The sequence below is a fragment of the Anser brachyrhynchus genome, assembly GCF_964034855.1.
Source record: "Anser brachyrhynchus genome assembly, chromosome: 7".
In the NCBI taxonomy this organism is placed as follows: Eukaryota; Metazoa; Chordata; class Aves; order Anseriformes; family Anatidae; genus Anser; species Anser brachyrhynchus.
This window is the reverse complement of record NC_137701.1, coordinates 32,920,117-32,937,814: the sequence shown is the minus strand read 5'-3', so window position 1 is coordinate 32,937,814 and position 17,698 is coordinate 32,920,117. Positions and strand designations below refer to the sequence as shown.

General features: G+C 38.2%; 1 long non-coding RNA gene across 1 annotated transcript in view; it reads right to left on the bottom strand.

Moving 5' to 3' along the window:
* The window catches only part of LOC308198425, a 112,030-nt gene extending 94,791 nt beyond the window's left edge, over positions 1–17,239 (bottom strand). The window contains exon 1 of the long non-coding RNA XR_013953897.1: positions 17,074–17,239. This is a non-coding gene — a long non-coding RNA (uncharacterized lncRNA). The remainder of the gene's footprint in view (positions 1–17,073) is intronic.
* Positions 17,240–17,698: the final 459 nt, after the last annotated feature.

The following is a 17,698-nucleotide window of genomic DNA, read 5'->3' as shown; positions in this document are numbered from 1 at the left end:
AATTTTTTTTCTAGGCTGTCAAGTCCTTTGTCTTGACCCAACAAACCTATAGATCTACTTCAAAGCACAAAGGGAACAACAACTGTCACATTGGTATGACACAAACCAGATTTAAAAATATAAAGAGAAAAGGAAAAACAGCTTGTTTATATTCTGATAATCATGTGCTCTGGCTTTCCTCCTCCTCTATCATTGCACACATAAAACACTCAAGAGGGAAATACAACATACCTGTCCCACACAGCACTGGTGGTCTTGGTCTCTTCAGGACACCAAGTCCCAAAAGCCCTCTCATCCTTACTTCCTCAAGGAGGCCAACTTTCAGAAAACAATAATGCACTTTGTCATTCACCCAGAGAACTTCTAAGCTTGCTTTGGAGGATAACATACAGGACAGGTGACACAAGTATGTGGTGGTGCATGTAAATGAAGTCAAGTCAATACTAACCAAATTTCCTAAAAAGTCAAATTCCCTAGAACTGCAGTGAGGATGTATGAAAAAGTATTATGCCATGTAATCCTGCAAGACTGTAGGGCACTGAGGAGAAAAGATATATTTTTTAATATCAGTTAAAGCAGCACCTTTGAGCAGATGAACAACTGTACAAAAGTGTTTAATGGCAAGCAGAACACAGAAAGGTGATAAGTTTATTTTTTCTTTCCTTTGACAACAAAGTAGAATCTACCAGCCCAGATATCTCTACGTTATGGATGTTTGACAGCTAAACCCTGGATTGAGCTTTCTGAGAACTGACTATATTTTTAAAAGGTTACCAAGAGAATATGCAGACACTGCTCCAGTGACAAAAACAACCTAGTAGATGTGTGCAGGGTGTTGGACATCTTCCTCTTGAGTCCTACACTACTATTACATATAGAAAAAAATTTCCTTGGGACTCACAAGTGAAGTCACCCTTTTTGTCTGTTCTTTAGAAAATACTGGTATTAATCATATATTTAAGCTATAGAAAACAGGTATTCTGTTCATGCTCCAAACACCCATACAAGTATTAGTGGGTCATTCAGCAAGCATTGGCCAACAAAAGACACAAAGGAGCAGAACTCCAGATACATTTTGTTTAAAAAAAACTGTTCATACATACCCTTCCTGCTTTCACAATAATATTTTCACAAAATATAAATTGTCATTTATCTTCATTTCAGGCAGTAAATAAAATAGCATTCCCTCCATAAATGTATGCATGTAGATCTAAAATTTGGCATGCAAAGACATGAAAAAAAGCACAAAATAAACACATTTTAAAATTTTACTTTCAAAGTCCAATTTAACTAAAAAATCAAGTTTTAGACTTTCTTGAACCCAAAAACATCTGACAATATAAGCAGATAAGTCAAAGTCCCAGAACATCTGTTAAGACAGTTTTGCTAAACAGATATGAACTGCATATTAACATATGAAAAATAGTTAAGTGCTCAGTGTTTACTGTACCTTAACAGGCAGCTTTGTTTTCTGTTTTATTGTTTCAGAAAAGTCCAATGAACAGCATTTTGTAACTTTGCCATTCCTGTAACAGTCTATAGTTGAACAAAAATGAATTACTATTTTGTAAGGGGAAAGATAACCTATTTTCTTTCTGCAAGCAATTCATGTTAGGATGTTTATTTTTATGTACTTCTCACTGTTTTAAAAAAATCGTTAGCTACAGCAGGAGCTATTGCTTCAGTAAAAGTGGCAAAACAGCTTTAGATATAAATCTCATTTCTAGATGTACACAATTTTCAGGCATGGCCACTTGTGTGCTCTGTTTCACCGGTCTATGAGTAAAATGAATTTACTGCTTCCTTTATGAAGGAAGTCAAGTAGCACCTCCCTGTAGCTTTAAGCTCAGAAAGCTTGAAAAGATTTCTCACCTGGTTTAATTTCTAGTTTGTAGTAGACACTATCTACTCACAGAAACTGAAGACTAACCAGGGAATTTCTCATTACTGAATATTACTCAAATGACTAAAACACAGTTCTTCTCTTGCTAGGAATGGATCCTATATGCTCTCTAGAATTATCAATTATACTTCTGTAGTTAGAGTGAAGTTATTTGTTATACTTTCTCTAGAATTGCTGACTAGCCCATAGCTTAGAAAGCGCAGAAAACACCACCTGAAGTTTCTGTTAACAAAGGTGTGTTATTTTGTCTTTTCTCTTTGTTTCTCTGGTTTGTAGCAGCAGCTCTATAAACAAGGGGAAAGAGTCTATATTACATTTGTCCAAGAACAACTGCTTCAGATAATTTATTCCCATTAAGTCACATCTTTAGGTCAGATGAAACAATAAAATTTGCAGAATCTCTTCAAGGAGTGACTTATGTTGAGATATTCATTGTCAGGGTTGAATCTGAGTTAAAAACTAGATTTAATAAGCACTAGTATTTAAAACATAGCAAGACATACTAGAGCAAGTTTAAAAACACTGCAAAACAAAGGCAAACATTTCAATAAAATGACCCTAATTTTCAACCAGCCTTATTCATTAACTGTATCTGGTATCAGTTCCAAAGATCATACCAACTTCAGGCACAATTCTAATTTCCAACAGCAGCAGTTAAACAGCCAGACGTGAAGAGGGAGAAGGAAAGAGATATGACATTTAATGGAAACTCTTGTCTTGGCAAAACCTACGGAAGTGCTGAAAAGTTAAGGTATTCCTTTCCTCCAGCTCCTTGCTTCTAGCATTGTAGCTGCCTGTTGACTTAAGAACTGAACTGTAAACAGCCATGGAAGAAAAACAAGGAAAAGGAGATTTCCTTAAGATATCCTGCAAGTTAGTTGCTTATTACCTTCTCACCACTTAGATACACACCATTACTCAGACTATATCTTACTAAACAATAAAAGTGACATGGGGCAGGCACATCAAATCAAACAGTATAATTACATGACAAAAACATGCATCACAAAGCCTAAGATTACATTGCACATATTTAATAAACAGCTACATGCATACTACATAAATCTGTAACAGTATTACTCAGGAACAGGTTGACAGGCAACACAAAGCAGGCTATAGCCAACCTTTCCCTTTTATTCTTGGATGTGTCATGCAAGGTGGGAAATGTCTGAAGTTTAAAAAAAATCAGAAAATGACTGTACTTAAAAGGATTAAGTGATTCAATGGCATTTCTGCAACCCTCCAGGTAATTGAAGAGCTTTTCTTCCACCTGTCTCATGAAAAGCCCTTAATTGTAACCACTAAACAGAAATAGATTTCTGGCTAGTTTTACAAAATGTGTTGTTATGTAGCAGCAATCCACTGCAATTTAACTCTGCAATACAGCTATAAAATGGTTGATTTGGTTTAGTGCCTTACTTCTGAAATACCTCACAAACTGCACATGGGAGCTACCATGAGAGAGGTCCAGACTACAAAAGGAAAAAAAGTCTTATAATTATAAACTTCTGAGGGGTTTTGGTGCTGTAATCTTTCTCTTCACAAAATAACAACACCCCACACTCTACAAGCCTGCAGAAAACTTGATTTCCCATTAGTCCAAAGTACAATCAGAACCACTTTAGCAAACCATTAGTGTGCAAACTGGAAAATGCTAAAATATGTGGGTTGTTATAATTTTTTCCCTTCCACTCTTTGCCAAGGAACGGTATTTCTTTCCACTTTGCACCTCAGGCACTACAACAAAGCACAGTTGGAGTGAAAAGGACGTTCACCCTATCACTACTAGACCATGTGCCTGCTGGGTTACATCCTTCAGAAAGGCTCATCCCTGTTGCTCCCTTGCCCACACAAAGCACTGCAAATGACCACTCATCTCCATAGAGGATCCCATTCCAGCTACAAAGTGGCTAAAACAGGCTGGGGGTTTCACTCACATACATCTCTCATTATTGACTCACTCCAAACAAGCTGATGGCCCTGATGCTCATCTACTCTAAAGCCAATTAGTCTGAAATTTCATTTACCCTAAACCCACACTATCATCCTGGCAGCATAAAGAGGCTTTAGAATGAGTCATGGCTTAATTCATTCCTCCTTTATAATGCCAGAAGAGCATAAAGTGGCCTAAGTGTAGTGAAGATCATCGCCAAATGATTTCTGCCATTGATTTTGTCAAAGTAGAATTCAACCCGATTTTAGCATATATTGAACTGAGCTTGAAGCCCAACTCAGCTGTGCTGGCATCAGTGAAACTGCCTGGTGAGCTCAGCTAGGGATGTAAGATAACCAAATGTCTCCAGCCACTTCATAAAGGAGTCCCAACAAGGCCTTGTTAGAGAATATATACAATTCAGAGGGTAGGCATTGAACGCATCATAACTCAAGTCCTTCTGTTAACTCATAACATGGACACCAGAAGCAGATGGGTCAAAGGTATCCAGTTGTTCCTGACCTGAATTCCTCCGATACTTTTTAGTTACAAATTCTACCTTAATATTAGTTAGCTAAGCATATTGCTTGATATCTCAAGATTATAATTTTCTATACTTCTGAAACTTTTTGCCCTCTCCCATCCCCATTCCTTCCCAGGGGCAACTAGAGCAGAATTATGCTAAGAGGCCTTTGACAAAGGCAATCCTTGTGTCTTTTCTCATTGTGTACATAGATCACGTTTACACTGCTCTAAGCCACAAATAGCTACCATACAGCAAGCAGCAGAACATCAGAAGATACTATCAGTCTTCATCTATTCCAGGAGTCTGTTGTTAATAACAAATTCGCAGTTATAACCTGTGTTCACCTGTTGTCCACTCATACCTCACAATATTACCACTAGACTTTCAGTTTGCCAATTTTTATTTAAAAAATCCTTCGTTGACATCCCAGCTGACACCCCCCTTAGCAACTCCATAGGTTAAATACAATTATTCCAGCATTCTCTTAGTTTTGACTCCTGGGGAGCACAATTGAAGTAGTCAAGTGGAGGGATGATGTTTTTATCACTGCTAAAAACCATGAGCTCTTCTCATTTCTACCCATGCAATTCCTCTTGACTAGGCTTTCCATCTGATGTTGTTATGGTCACTATCCTGCCTGTAGAAATTAATAGCCAAAAACAATACTAGTGGTCTAGGCATATGCAGTTTTTCCAGTTGAAATTAGGGTGGCTAGACTAAGACAAGATCTGAAATTCCCAGTTCACTTCTGTTTCCAATATCCATTCTTAAACTGCCCCAAACCATTCATCCCTCCTCCTCAACCCTCAGACTCTTGATCAAAATCCTGCCCAGTATTTTAAAAATTAAAAAACTCAACTCATGCTCTGGATGTGGAACTGCATAGAAATGAGAAATAAATTGGTTGGATGTGTTTCTCAAGATATAGTGTCACATATAATAATTATGGTCTCCCATTTATTATGGACAGATTATACAAGTAGATTATACTATATGACATACAGGTGATATAAATACATGCTAAAAGTAAGGCTCTTGTGAATGTTTGCAATGAAGCATCTAAGAAACTACTGAAGAAATAACTGTTTCCATGCAACAGTCCCTCAGACAGTAATGAACAAAGCAGCACTACATTTTCAGCATGTATTCAAATCATTATTTCCTCTTCACGAATTATATCTGACATATAACATGACTAATCACTACTACTATCTCTGCACAGAATTAGTAGAATGTGTGGGGGTTCTGGCTGGACTAGAACAAAAATTCTGAATGACATTCAATTAGCATCAAGCTCAGTTTTATTAGAGGATGTGACATACAGATTCCAAAAAAAAAGTTTAACCTAAACTCATACTACTGGCAAACTAAAATCAGTAAAACAATTATTTGTTTTTTGTTTATTTTTGTTAAAAATAACCATAGTTAAAAATACTGATTACCAGGAAACAAAGTCAAAGATTTTAAGCTTTCCTTTTAAACTTCTGATATTTAATAAAAGTTTTCTTAAAGTTGGGAAATAATTTGTTTTATCCACTTTCCAAAGGAAAAAATTGTTCGTTTGTTCATTGGGAAGTATTCTACATAGTATTTAAGTGCATTTTGTTATTGTGTAGACAAAAATTTTTCATGGTAGAAGGCTTAACACTTTCCAACCAGTACATGAGAATAAGTGATCAACAGAAGTACAAATATAAGACTTCCTATGTCCATCCCTGAAATCATTGCCAACCCAGACACCATCTTCTATATGCCATTTTTGTCTTCAGCTTTTCCTTACTGGTTTCCTGTTCTACAGGCAGCACTGAAAGTGTGCAGTTAGGCATTAAAAAAAATTAGTCCGCTCCAAGTGTAAATGTACCACCTGAGAACCTGACTTGGATACATGGGAAACACTGGGTGCTCAAAACCGTGTGCTGTGTAAGTTTTTGTGGCAGCATCACCATTCCTCAGGCACCAGCACCTCTGCAACTTGCACAGAAATGCCTGTCCTAATCATCCAGTTGAATTTGTCACCATCCATTGGTGTCAAGAGTTGTTTGCATTAGAGACCCTAACTTAAACTAGTAAGTCTTTCTCCAGTCTTCAGTACACACTGCTTTGCATTTGGTATTGCTGAATTTGATCCCATTCCTACTGCTCTGTTCTTCAAGGTCATTTGTATCTTCTGTATGAGATCATCTTTAATAGTTCCTTTAACTTTTGATCTGCCAGGAATTTTCACTAGGCCAAACTCACTTCTTTTGGTGCTAAGGTTATTTCATATACAAGGGAAGAAAAATAATGAAAACAGATGTACTATGAAAGTGCAGTTACTTCAATGTTTATCAGTGTTTTGTACAAGAAACTCTGTTGAGCCCTGGCTTGCCAAGTTCATTTAGACAGTTACACTGACTCTGTTAGTGTAACTCCTGCAAGTCACACACAGTGTGATGCAGCCCTTAGAAGTATATGCATCTGCATGTACATCTAGATAATTTAAACAAAGGTTATATCAGGAAGGGCAACCCCAATACCTAAGAATCAAAATAATTAGCAGCATCCCATTTGCAGAAAACTCATATATACAGTATTAATAAAGGACAAATTACAAGGCATATTTTACATGCCCCATTAAACTGGTAGGATTAAGTCCACACAAAATGTAATTGTCTTTTGATGTGAATAATGAACAAAGAGCCCAATCAGATGCAGTACGATCTAATTTATGACACAGCCCTAGAAATTTTGGTGATTAGTGTCACAGCATCACAGGTTTAATATATTACAGTGTTAAGAGGTACACAGCCCTGTTGTAAATTATTTCCCTTTTCTCTCCTGTACATCTGAGATGACAGGATGAAGGTAAATTTCTCCCTGACCATTTAGACAGCTCATTATTTCCCCGGAACGCCCCTGTGCCATCTCTAATCTCTGCAATGGATCATCATTCATTTAAAATACAATTCACTACAAATAATGCTAAACAGAACATCATTTTCTATTTTTTCAATATTTTCAAGGACAAGTTCTCAGATGAATTCTATAGAGACTGACAAACTGGAAACACCCCCAGAAACATGAAGGTAAGACCCCGCTATGGGCTAGTTTCTCAGGTAATACAAGCTGGAATTGTTGCTTTTGAGCAAATATTACACTGGGATTGGGTTAGCACCAGAGAAGAGATCAGGTACAGAAGCATTCAGAAAGCCATAGAAATCATCTCCAAGAACCCAGAATTAGATCAATAACTTTATTTGAGGAAGAAAATATTTTTGCAGATATTCATGCAGTACATAAAACAATGCATTAAGAAAGCTAGCCAGAAGTAGCACTCTGAGTAATCACTTCGGTACTGATCTGAGATCATGAGAAAAATCAGCATGGATCTGACGACACTGATGGGCTTTTATCATTGGGGAGGAGAAAGAACGTAGCATACAATTAATGCATTATTTTGATATTGGGAAATGCAACTACCTGCATAACAGCAGATCACCTACAGCAAAACAGGTATTTTTATTATAAATTATACTCCATCATAACTGTTCTCTGAATTTTTTAAAGTGTACCCTTCGGTTACCCACCACCTGAGGGTTTCAATTCTCATGTTGATGAGCATTGCACATACAATGTGATAACTGAGACACTTGAAGTTCCCAGTGCCATGCAGGGAACAAATCTTCAGTGGTATCACACAAATGATCACCACAAAAAAAAAGTGTCAACAGTTTGCAGGATCAGTCCCCGTAATCAGTAGCAGAGTATTGTTTCTAGAGGAAGGGCAAACAGATGATTTTGCTTGTGGGTTTACTTAGGGAGGAGAGGACAGATGGAGCTGAATGTATCAATGAGCGATGCTCAAAAAGGAGGGCAGGTTTGTACATCTGTGTTGAGAAAAACACCAAGACTATTGCACAAATGGCATGAGAAAAAAACAAGTCAAAAGTCACTGGTGCAGCTGCGATAGGATCCTGGGAAAGCTGCAGCTCTTAAAGAGACTGATTTGACCCTGGTTGGTTCAGTTTGCTTATAAACTTGGGGGGGAAACTAGTAAGGTACTATGAAAGAAAACACATGATAATGATTTCCATTGGCTTACTGCATTACAAAGGATGGTACCTCTACAGATACATAATGAAAAAAAATATAAAAAATACATAGTAAATATCTGCAGCCTTAATGAGGCCAATGAGGGACCAAGAAGAGAGAATAAGTAATCAGGGTCATAGTAACTGAGCCTTTGCAGGAGTCTTGGGAAACTGAAATGTTATGTGGTGAAAGAAATACAAAACAGGATATCTTTACAACCCTTATTTTAATTTTACTTTAAATATTGAAATGGAAACACAGCCCTGACTGGAAATGCCATCACTAAAGCCACTGCTTTAACTGGCTACAAGACACAGACTAAGATCTTATACAAAAGTCTGAGAAAAAAATTGTAAAGCAAGCTTCAATTTCTAAATTTTGTTGTCAAAATCTTGTTCTCTTTCAGAGCCTCTCTGGTGTCCTGAGAGTGACCTGAAAAAAGCACCCCTTTTTTTAGGAAGGAAAGCCCCATCTTACAAGCCTGCTCAGGCCCTCAGCACAGAGGAGGGCTGAGTGAGAAGTCTTATCTGTTACCCAGCAATCAGAGGAGACGTTCATCTGGTTTATCTCAGGCTTAACCTAAATAACAGATTATAGGCAACTATTCACATTTTTTAAAAATGTCACAATCCTTTGTTTGCAGCAGTCAGGCTTGATTCCAAAGAATAAACAAGAAATGTGTGGAAAAATGGAGCAGCTGGAAGGTCGACAGAGAAGACAACTTCAGAAATTCAAATTTCAGTTCACTGGACATCTTATAGAATGTGTCACATTGAATAAAAGAGAAGGAAAGAAGTCAGAACATTGCAATTGTTTCTGATGTGCTGGTTTAACAGACTTCAGTTATTTCAGCCAGATAAAGGTTCCTGAAACTTCGTCTTTGTGCACTGCCACATTTAAAGTTTGTGATACTCAAATCTGAAGAAACGTTAAGTATTAGAAGAGCAGGAGATTAACTGCAACAATGAAGATCAAATATAACTATTTGTAAATTAAGGTATTGAATTCAGATTGCATTTGAACCTCAAGAGAAAAAAACTAATAAAAATCCACCGTGAAAACCCTGACAAAAAGTAGTTAACAATGAAGCCAGACAGACCAGGTTATAACTGATGGAGGCTGTGTGCTGTTTTGACACTATATGCACAAAAGAATAAAAAACTGCACAGAAATGTACCAGAGGTCTGAAGTGCAACAGAGCTGGGTCAAGGAAAAATATTGGTTCTGCAATGTCCTTCCTTCTGCTGGCTTGTTGGGTTTGCCTGGGTCGATCTGTTATGCCACCTGGAAAAGCTTTAAATTGTTCCAAGGATGGACAAAACTTGTCCAAAAAGAAGAGGTAAATAATGACAGCATCTCTGGACTCCAGTAAAACCTCCATGGTACCTATCACACCACTTCAGGTTGATAATGAATGAACTGCCAAGCTAAAAGCAAGTATGACATTTGTCACTTTAAGTTGGTGCACAACTCAGTGTCTTACCAGGATTGTCAGGAGAATCTGAAGTGGAGGCACAGCTAGGAAAAAAATATGGATAAGTCTCAGGATTCACAACAGAAGAAAATAGACCCTATACACGATGTAAACAAACATTTGGTTTTACTTCATGGAAATCAGGAGGAGAAGCCCAAAAGCTATGCCCTTATTTAAGAGGGGTATTCTAGATTATCTTCTAGAATTGCTGGTTTAAGTAAGTGCTTAAAGTCATGCCCATGTTTAGGGGGTTAAGTTTTTTGTTAGAAATAACACGCATGAAAAATTCTGGCAATGAGGCACACAGAAGTAAGCAGAAATATAAGGAGGCTGAAGTGTTTGAATTTAGTCATTTAACTGCTAAGCCCCAGCATTTCTCTTTCTACGCATTGCAGGGGAAAAACATTTAAATAAAAGCCACCAAAGCAGTTCAAGAGCTCAAGCTCCAAGCTACAAACAGCAACGGCACAAATTTAAAGATCAACCACAGCCAGTGAAGACAACTAAGCCCCGGAATAAAACAGTTCCGAAAAGATATTTTCTTCTGTTTTCCCATCTACAGTAGGATAAACACAAGGTGGGATCGGATTCAAGCTAGCAAACTCACAAGTCTGTAATGCAATGGATACAACAGGTGGGGAGCAAATTAACCCAAACACTAGTTTGGTCTGTAAAAAATACCACAAAAGACATGTAGAGAAAAAAATACCCCACACTCTCCTACATCCTCTTCTGGGAGAAACTCAGGGGAACAGATTATTTATAAGCTTAGAAGGCAAGTCATAAATATTCAAAATACATATGTAACACTTGCCTTTTATCACTTAAGAAAAGTGATTGCTTTGGAAAGGAGGCAGCACCTAGAGCCTGGGAAAGATGGTGCAGAGGAAACATGAAATTGTGTATCCTACCAAGGAAGGATCTCTTACACTTCTGGAACACGGTGGGGAAGGGGCTATTTAAACACTATCTCAAATACCAAATTAAACTCCAAGATCCCCTTTGCCCAAGAACAGTAACTGTACTATGCTATTTTGAATTTTCAGTTTGCCCAGCAACATAACTTTGATTACACCAATGTTTCTCAGCATAACCAGAAGCAGAAACAAAAAGACTCCCCAGGCTACCACCTCAGCCCTGGGCTGCCTATCAGCTGCCCTCAGATGCTCACTGCCTCAAATGGCATAAAACAGGAACAATTGCACTTTGTATTGCTCAGTATTACATGAAAAACTTTTATTAAAACAGTTCAGAAGAATTCCTACTAATGAAAAACATCACTTTCCTTTAATCAGCCAATTCAGCTCATTCCAGAGTTTACCCGGACCAAGGCCTTGCAGTTCAAGTACAAGGGCGATTCAGGGGCTGACCCAACTTTTCCCCAAATCTGCCCAATTTAGTGGAAACTAGGGCAATGTCCATGCCAGTGACTTTCCACTTAAAATCTTTTCCATCAGGAAGTCCACCCAAAGAAATTTGGTTTTAATCTTCTGTTTTTGATGAGGGAAAAAAGCTGCCAGCTCATGAACACCCAAACACACCTGCTTCAACACAGAGCAGTCTCATAGCAATCAGCCTCTGGGCAGCATAAGAATTATGCCTTCTGACTGCTTTCAAATTGGATTCATAATTTCCTTGCAGGAGACATTGCATGTTTCTCAATACTGGATATGGCAGATAGAACAAAGACATTTTGCAAAATTGACCAATTTTTTTTTTTTATTGGCACACGGTATAATCAGTCTGCTTGCACATCAGACTGAACTTCTATTAAACAGAGCATTGCAGACTTTCAAAACACCTTCAGAAAAGAAAAGTTTCTATCAGGAGCAGCAATAACATATTTCTGCTCTAAGCTGTGAAGTCCCTGAAAAGCTGGATTGATACAAAGGCATGTAGCACCACCTGCTAAACACGGGAGTGATACAAGATTCCTGCCCCAAGCCTAGGCACAAAAGGGTTCTTTGTACTGCACCAAACCTGGGCGAAACACAGAAGAGGAAAAGAACTGATTTTTCAGCTTTTAAATATATTCCTAGTACTTGGGTGAAGAATTCAGCCTAAAAGAGTTCCAATAGAAGCAGCTATTCATTCAAGGTTTAACCTCTCTTGTATATCAATTTCAGCACTCATATAGGTTTTAGTTCCTTATACTGAATAACTGTTCAAGCCATGAACAGTTTCACTGGTGGTCTGAGTCAAGATGCAATGGATAAAGGCATTCATCATGACTGAAGCTACCAGGTTTATAACCTTAGACTTCTGGAGATTTGTTTAATTTCACTGACAGTATACAGATTTAGTTTCTCCAACACAACTTGCCTGTTGAAGAACCACTATAGATTTAATTAAAAAATAGGAAACCACAGAAACTTACCTATCCTGCCCTTAACTGATAAAGAATTTAATTTTCTTCTTCTAGTAGGAATTTTCATGGATAACATTGTTTGCTTGGAGCTGAGCTTTCATTTTCCTAAGGGAAACTTTTAGTGATCTCCAAGGTTCTCCTTGGCAGACAGTGCTCATAGGCACCTTCCTAAGTATGTGGTCTGGAAAAGGTCAACCCACAGCTAATGGATTTTGTCAGGAAGGTGTTCTGTATCCTCTTGTGAAGAAAGCAGTAATGACTTATCCAAAACAATTCCAATTTTACTAATGCAGATTAAAGAACTAATTCTAGACGCTAGAGTTTTGTCATATAATACCTCAATTGCATAATTTCCTTTGCTCAGATCAGATGGCTCAGGTAATCCACTACAATAGCTCAAGATTCATCTTTATTAGGTCTAAAGGAACTGTCCAGTGTATTGACTTAACCTGCATAACTGAAGGGCAAAAAAAAGTCATACCAGATTTTCCTTTTTGAGTTTTACTCCAATTCATAAAAGCAATTTACAAACACAAGTCTCAACAGTTTGGGAAATCTGTCCATTTAAAGCTTATAATGAGTTGAATAGTTTGCTATTTCCTACATCACTGATTATTTCCATGCACAGTCAATCAGCTGTATCAAGTAAGATTCATTATAACTTCCAGGCCAGAAATAGCTGGTGGCAGGTCCGAGCAATCCTGCTTTCTAGGTGCACAAACCAGAGCAAGGGGAAAATCAGCTGGAAGGAGTCACATCTGCTCGACTTCCCTGTGAGAACATGGACTGAAGCAGTAGAGAAAGGTGCACAGCAACCAATGTGCTGGAATCAGCTTTTAATAAAGCAGAAATTTTACATTCAAATAAGGCTGAAAGAAAGCATTCCCTGAGCAACAGAAACCCTTTGATACCAGTAGATATCAGCAAGCTGAGAGGAAGCAGTGGTACAAGCTGGAGAGGTTTCTACAGCTTGCAGCATGAAACCCCCTTAGCAGATCTCTGGCCAGATCTGCAGTTTGTCAAGGACTAAAGACTGTTTTGTTAATAAAAATCCTCTGCAAGATCTATTTTCTTTATTTTTTTTTTTAAACATTACTGAATGGTAAAAAATAAGAACTGTAGCAATCTGAAGCAAAAGCTCTGCCAAAAGCACACCTGAGCAATCAGTGGGTCCTGGAGATCAATATCCTGCTCAAGGTGCCATTCCCAAGTTGTTGTGCCAGGGAAAACAAGCATCAGTTTGTGGGGAGATTGGGATTAACCGCTCAAAGAAATTCACATAGCTCCAAAGCATGACTTTAAATGCAGTTGTTCACAATTTGGTTTTCAGCCAGGACTGAGGTGAAAGATGGAGCCTGCAGGCTTTAAATAAGCTCCTTGCAAAGCTGAAGCACTTCAACCATATTGTTTGAAATGTTAAATATGAGATTTAAAAACTGCATTTGTCTTTAAAAACAGTCTGAAGAATTGAGCCTCTAAATCCAGGGGTGGCACCTGACTGAGCACAGCCTGCTACCCTCAGCTGGATGTTCAATTCGGGTACCTAAACATGTAGTGATCTACCTGCAGGCTCCCTGAAATATAAAAATGATTAAGTCAGATTTCAACAGAAATCCACTGCATTTAAGCCACAAAGAACAGTGAATCACAGCTTGAGCTGAAGGAAGAAGCCTGAGGGCAGGGCTTGTAACTGTAGTGTTGACAAACCCTTAGGCTTTCTCTACATCCTAGAGAAAAAGAAATAAAGAAACACTCATCTAACAACATCTTTTTGTTTACTAATAGTAACAAACCCAAGGGACCTAGACTGTACATGTGACAGCCATACAAGCATATGCATAGCCTTTAACCAAGCACACTGAGAGGAAATATGACAGCATAGTAAATTAGAGAAAAATTTAATGTAAAGGAAATACAAGTTCACTAGATATCAAAGTACAGTAACAGCATTCACAGACTGAAATATTAGACCCTTGTTCTGCCCAAATTAATTCGCTCAGCATGACTAAGTTCAGAGTTCTTAAAAAGTCTATCTACAGAAGTAAAGATAATCCTTAATGATAGTCTTTGGTACTAAATTGGTCCGTCATTTTTATCTAAGCTTCCGAGGGCAGTAAATACTTTGTATCCTGCACACTATTAAAACTTTGTTCTTCAACTTCAGTTGCAAGAACTGAGCATCTCCCATAAGCCACACCTGATAACAACTGGTCCTCCTGTGCTCAATTAATCTCCTGACACTTTAAAAAATGGGAAAGTGGGAGCATTCCCTGCTTAAAAAGGGAAGCAGCATCAAGGGAAAGGTTGTATGCAATAGGCTCTGGTCAGTGCCAGGCTTGTCCCTCTTGTAAGCAATTGCAGCAAGTAATAAAATCTATGTAAAATATTTTATTCATTTTGCACCCCATAGCTCTCTACAACTCAAGCACACACACAAGGATCCAAATAACAAGCCCTGGGATGTCCAGCTGCATACATTCCCTGCAGTACTTCAGGTTGACTGCTTACAGATTATGCCCCCCTCCCCGGCTTGTGCCCTTTTCTCCAAAACCCTACAGCCAGGGAACACCTTAGTTCTAGAAGGAAAAACTGTTTCCAGGGCTCACACACCTCAAAATGAGGTGAGTAAGCCAAGGTCCATAAGTAGTGTTCTGGAGGACAGGTGTGAGCAATGCAGTTTATCACATTTTACAAGTGTTCTGCTGAATTGCTGTAATTGGTACTTAGTCAAGTCAGTGGGGAAATTGCAAGGGAGATTCATAGAAGTCCAAATCTGAATTGTTAGTTCTTCATTGGCACCTTAATATTTAGTACAAATTAGCTCCTGTGCTGACAGCTTACAGTAATAACACAGATTTGATTTAAACACATTTGCACACACAAATCAATTTAGTTTACAGCATTTACTCACCAACAGCTAATGCTTACACCGCCAGCTGCACAGGCACAGCAACTCAGGTCTGCGGGGTTATAAATGCCAGCCTACCTCTCCCATGAGAGCACTCCACAGCCTTTTTGCTTTCTGTTTGCATCTCTCCAAAGAGATGAAACAAAGCACTTGTTGCAAGAGAGTTTCTGAGAGCAGAGTCCCTAGTACATCTTATAAGGCCCTCAGCACACAGGTGCCCAGGATGAACATGGCAGCTGCACAGAGAGCCCAGCCCTAAATCCTTTGCCATTGCTTTAGCTAGAGCCTATTCACTCAGACAGTATGGGGCATAGCTGTTCCCTCACTCCTTACCAATGATATTCCAGATATTAAATCCCATGTTATTTCTTATTTATTCAGGGTTGGATGATGGTTCAAGTGAAACCACCTTAGAGAGAACTTTAATAAAAGAAAGCGTAGGGAATTTTATGAAAGTTGGGGGATGTTTTAGTGTGCTGCAAGTTGAAGAGTACATTTTTGGCAACAGCAAGACTTTCTTTTTGGCAAAGAAACAGACAATTTTAGGGGTAGGGGAAAGCTTTCATCATTAGTAATTTCTATTGCAATAAAGTCTTGGAAGATCTAGCAAAACTCAACAGAAGTCTTTATCTAACTTAAAGCAAAGATAAAATAACTGTTTTAAAAAAAAATACAGAATTCTGGCCTCAATTATTTATAGTTTCTATCAAAAGAAAAAAGAAATCCTGTGGGAGGACAGAAAGCAGTAGGTGATTTAAAAGGTGTAATCTCTCTTATTTGGTCCAAGAAGAGCTTTTTATTAGTTTGGCTATTGAACGATTTTTTGATTCATTTCTGCTTCTTTCCTCTTGTCTCTACATAATATTTCTGAAAGAAAAGTCAAGTTTAATAACAAGCAGATGTAATGTATGAACAGATACAAAAAAAAGCCTTCAAGATGATAGTTTCAAGTCATTTTTTGACAAAATGTGGTGGCAAGATTATACATTGCATCTTCTTCAGCTTCTGTAAAGTAGTTACAATGAAATTGCATTGTTCCCCCTCATCTTTTTAGCATACCACCTTTAGATAGAAGTGGCTATTTTTCCTTATCAAACGGCGCTAAAAAGTAGCAATATAACAGGGGAAATAGCAGTTCCTCAACTACTTTTCCTTACAGTATCCAAAAAGAGAAATGCAGATTAAGACAACGCAAGACGCAAGAGCTACCTGCACAAAGAAGCCATTTTTCACATGGGACTTAATACGTCAGTAAGCTACTGACGCACACAAATCAAGAGAAGAGTTTAATTGTTAGCTTCCCAGGTCCCCTACCACAAATTAAACGCCCTTATTCCACCCATTTCCTTGTTCTCTTTTGATCCTTTGATGCAGAAACTATACCTTGGAGATCTTGTCTGCACAACAGGGCCCAGATAAGGAGACACATGAAAAAGACAGAGCATAGCACGTACTGCGGCTATTTATCTAAACTAAAAACAAAGAGCTCAGAAATCCACAAAGATATTCCCAAATTCCATTTACTTAGATCAAGTCCAAAGACCATAGGATTTTTCTGTTCTTCTTGTCTTAATAGAATCTGGACCCCCATCGCACAGCCTAGGAGCTCCCCATTACTGAGCCTCTTGGCTCAATACTTTTATTCACACATTATTTGCTTAGTATATAATCATGGGCTGTTCTGGCAGTCTTGATAAAGCACTTAGTTCTAGTATGCTAAGCTTTGTCTCTCATTTGTCCCTGCAAGACAGCTTTTGGCTCTCCTTAGATAGGCTCTGCATGCTCTTACAATTAAATCACTAACAAATATACAACCTATTTTAATCCCCTTTCAAAATGCAAAAACACAAACGAGTGCCAAGAAGGACATTTTACAAAGAGACAAGGTACCTCAGCATCAGCTTGCGACATCCAGCCGAGTACACATCCTTCACCTTCTAGCAGGCAGTTCATCAAATTTTCTCTCCTATTGTCAGAGGGAAGTGTTGGAGAAGCACACGTCTTAAAAAGCAGTTTGGGTCAGCTTCTTCCTTCCCCCCACAAAACCACTACTCCTCCAAACCCCTCCTTCTTCAACAGGTGGCCACCTGCTCCAGCCCACCCTCCACGAGATGCAGGTGACACCAGTTCTTCCAAAGCACTCAACAATTAACCTAAACAGGTCCCAGATGTCTCTGGAACTGGTCCTGAGAGTCTTCTTATTTGTCTATATTATACATGTAATAAGTTATACATTTATCTAGGAGTGCTGTGTGTTCCTACAGCATCACATATATGTTATCTGACAGATTACGCATCTCCCCAGAAACTGTCCTAGTCATAAACAAATTGAATAAGCTGCATTACTTAATACTTTTAGTTGAACTCAGTAAATACCTCAGATTCCACAAAATTCTGTAGTATTTTGGAACAATTTTGTTAGTTTTGGTCAATTCTAAAAGAAACCCTCTCAGCCTATAAATACTAAATTATCAGGACTTCTGTTTTATGTGTTTTAAGATGAATAGTGGAAGTC